The following is a 4,653-nucleotide window of genomic DNA, read 5'->3' on the forward strand; positions in this document are numbered from 1 at the left end:
TCTAGATATATAGTCTTAATTTTTATTGTCTACTTTGATTTATTTATCATCTATGCATTCATATTACTTTACAAACTATTTTGGATATTAAAAAATTTACAATTGTAATCTTTAATGGGTTGTAATTTAATTAATTGTAACAAGCATTTTCATTGGCTTAAAATATTACTTTTTCAGCCCATAAAGGAAAAATCAAGTTGTTAATTGTAACTTCGCTTTTGATTGGCTGATATATCGGCGTATGATTTCATAAACAAATGTGAGTTCGGAATTTTTGATATATTATCTTTAGTAAATTGAATTATAAGGATAAGTATGCTACATTGAGAAAAGTTTTAATACATGAACCTCCAGTAGGTCTCACAACAAATCGAATATGTATCATTCCAAAGCTGTATCATTTCAAAACTATAACATTTCAGTTCTAATTTTTGCACCACACCTTCCAGCTCTAGGACATGATATAAGAAATGAAACAAATGGTTCCATAGTCGCCCGACTTATAGCTCATGTATTACGCCGGTTTACATATGATTTCTCTGGGCATTTTATTCCTCCTGAAAAAATAGTATGATGGAACATTAATACTATAAGACACTCTCATGTATATACCCAAGGGTCACAAAATGTTGTAAAGCCAGAGGCTTGTCGAGGAGTTTTCAAAATTTTGTGATCCCTATCCTTGATGTCCACATATGAAAAATGAAAAAAAATATTTTCTCTCGTTCCTAGAAGTGTTGCTAAAATTTTGAAATTGTAACTATTTGTTACTATTTGTTTGGAGAAAAAAGTTAGAAGAAAACCACAACTGTATGACAGTTTTTTAACCCAAATCCGTTGTGTTTGTATTCTTTATAGTAACATCAACATAGTTTCCGAAAATAACGTTAAGATTCATCTTGAAAATAGTAATTTTGTTGACGCAGTGACGTCACTGTTGTATTGCAGGTATGAGGGAAACTTATAGTAAATTTTACAAACAATTTATGGAATTGTGACAAAATCAAGATAGTACATGATGAATAGTTATTTTACATAAACAATACTGAATTTTCTCTCTACATGAGCAAATGTGAGAGCTGGGCTAAAATGGTATCTATATGGAATCGATCCCATTATATCCTATACTGTTTGTTCTATGTGCATGTGCCGTATTTTATCTTACCAGTAAACAAAACTGCGATCTAATCACCAAAATACATCAGTTGAACATGTCATGCTAAATACAAAGAGAAATCAGATGATAGCAGTACACATACAATACAGTCTGCTTGCCAGTGAATATTACTATATACTACTCAAAATTTGCTAAGGATCACTTTTATTTTGTAGTATATCAAATTCATTTAATTGTAAAATATTCATAAAAATACTTCAATGATGTCTTTAAGATGTCTAAACACAGGTTCCAACAGGAAAACTATGGAATTTTCACGAGTGCTCGATACATTACTTGCGAAACAGAGCTACCCCCCAAAATCACAAAATCACGGCAATGGTAGCGAAAATGAAATTCGCGTTAAATCAGTGTTCTCGTGTAATTTTCATTCCATTACATTGTGTGAAGTCCCCTAGATTCAATAAGACTTCGACATCGCCGACGCATGCTCGCAATTAAGTCCCGTTCCCGGTTTTGCTGGATGGATGCCCATTCCTCTTGCAGGGCCTGTTCCATGTTTTTTCAGTGACCTTTGATGGTAAACGCGGGAAGAAATGGATTACTGTAGCATGTCCTACACGTGCTCTATCGGATTTAGATCCGGGGAACGAGTAGGCCAGTCCATGCGTTCGATAGTTTCCCTCTGAAGTTCGTCGTCAAAGGTTTAGTAACGCTACGTCACTACAAAATGACTTCATAAACGCCACTGGAATTCGAATATCTACGCAATCTGTACATAATCATACAGACTGAGGTTCCGTAGACCTGCAGAGAGGATTACCTTGACTGGTAGGCATGCTCAGGCTACACTTACATGGGCCCACGATCATGCGAGATGGACTATCAGAGACTGGAGCCCTGTTCTGTTCACAGACAAGTCCAGATTCTGTCTCGACTTCACAGATAGGCGTGCTAGAATGTGGAGACTACCAAATGAACGATTTCCTACAACCAACGTCTCCGAACACGACCGACATGGGGGCGGGTCTGTAATGGTCTGGGGCGGTATATGTGTCCAAAGAAAAACAGATCTCCATGTCTTCTCGAACGACAATTTGATAGCCCAGAGGTACTGCGATGAAGTCCTCGATGTCTACATTAGACCATATGCTGGTGCTATCGGTCCGGAATTCATTCTAATGGATGATACCTCTCATCCACATAGAGCTCGGGTCACTGTCGCCTATCTTCAGAAGAAAACTATCGAACGTATGGACTGGCTGGCTCATTCTCCGAATCAAAATCCGATAGAGCACGTGTGGGTCATGCTACAGGAATCCATTTCTTCCTGCGTTTACCAGCCAAGGTCACCGCAAGAACTTGGAACGGCTCTGCGAGAGGAATGGGCATCCATCCAGCAAAACCGGAAACGGGACTTAATTGCGAGCATGCGTCGGCGATGTCGCAGTGTTATTGAAGCTAGGGGACGTCACACAATATGCTGAAATGAAAATTAAACGAGAAAACTGTTTTAACGCGAATTTCATTTTCAGATCGGAATTTTTTTGTGGTGCTCAGAGCATTTTAAAATTAATTACCCCATTTTCTGGAAATGGGATACAGGGCTATTTTTAGTATTATTATTATTATTACAAGCTAACCGATACTTACATTATATATATAATTGGCTTCTGAGGTAAAATATGTGTTTTCGTTTAAATATCACATACAGTGTATATAACAATAATGACAATAAAAAAGCTAACCTAATTTTATAACATATATATAATATATATAATTCATTTTTCACAAAAAATAATATGGGCAGCCACATGAAACGTCATGATATATCAAGTGCATATCAAAAGGTCTCCAATACTTTTAAATGACATACGTATCAAATTACTAGTAAACGTTTCTGTCATAATTTGCGTGCCCCTGTGTTTTGGCTGAGGTGATCAAGATTGCATTTTACGGCCTCGGAATAGCAGTGGAGACTGCTTGTTTTACACATGTTCACAGAAATTTAACTGTCGAAAACAGATATATCTAGATTTAATATCCCATAAAAAGTTACATAATATAAGACCACGATCGAGAGCATCGTGGGTAGCGATAGGCCAAGGTCGTCTCCTTGCAGGCGTTGTATGGGATTCGCAAATTATTTAGTCTAGATGAAATAAATGATTATTCTAATTACTGGTTTATGTAAATAATGAATGTACTTGCAATATTTCCAACGTTGGACATTTTTATTTTGCTATAAGTAATATCGATGCTGCTATCGTTTTTGCGATGAGATGAGATGAGGGGGTTTTGCAGAGTCATCTCTGTTTTCCCTGTCGACACCAAAATAAAACTTGTATTGTAAGATAGTGACCGGGTATTCTGTTTATCCTGTAACTTTTTCATTATGCATACAGAAGATGGTAATCAAAACAAAAGCAAATTGTCTGTTATTTACACGATTTCGCTCAAAGCGAAACGCTTCTTTGATGTTCAAGAAAAGATGCATTCACTAAACCGAATGAATGTGTACTCCTTTTTACTACCGTGGGAATTATGTAAGCGACGTCATTATGGTGATTGTGACGTCACTGTTTCGCGGGACTGACTGCCGTTTCATTCAATCCTACTAAACGTGACGTCACTGGAATGTAGGGGATCAAGTCAACAAATTTAGAAATTGAATCAAACGAAAGAAATTAAACATTTATTTACTGAAATCGTAACATTTTCCTATTGCAACTATTACAGGAAATTCTTATTATCCGATATCGGGTTTTGTGCCCGCCAAAAATCGATATTAGAGCTGAAAATGCATTGTTTCTTGATATTATTCCGCTTCTTTTGTTGACTTTAAATTCGTAAAATGAACTTAACCCCCGAAGGACGTCAGAACGCTTGTTTTCAACGTGAATAAACACCTTAGTGATAAAGACCTTCAAAGTGAGAATTTGCATCAGTGAAATAGAGACACAAAAAGACGATTTTCTCCAAAAGTAAGTAAGTTATACTACTTTAATTTTGCTGGAACACTTAAAAAATCGTTCTGATTTCAGAACAATTGGAATTATGAAGATATCTCTTACAGTATTTTTATTATTATTATTATATATAATGTAAGTTAACAAGCTAACCGATATTTACATAATATATAATTTTCAGTCATGTGGACATGACGTACATAGGAATTATTTTACATAATGAATAATTTGCGTGCCCCTGTGCTTGGGCTGAGGTGACCAATATTACATTTCACGGTCCCGGAATAGCAGTTGAGATGGGTTGTTTTTATCTTGTACATACGTTCCTTCCACATATTCATAATTCTAAATATAACTGTCGAAGACAGATATATCTGGATCAAATTATCGATGAAAAGTTACATAATACATATGTATAAGACCACGATCAAGTGTATTGTGGGTAGCGATAGGCCTAGGAAGTCTCCTTGCAGGCGGTATATGGAATTTTCAAATTATTATTTGCCTAGATGAAATAAATGATTTGTTTTAATGTCCAGGAGACAGGCGTCATCTCGTCTTTCCGTG

Source organism: Argopecten irradians, unplaced genomic scaffold (genome assembly GCF_041381155.1).
Source record: "Argopecten irradians isolate NY unplaced genomic scaffold, Ai_NY scaffold_0700, whole genome shotgun sequence".
Classification (NCBI taxonomy): Eukaryota; Metazoa; Mollusca; class Bivalvia; order Pectinida; family Pectinidae; genus Argopecten; species Argopecten irradians.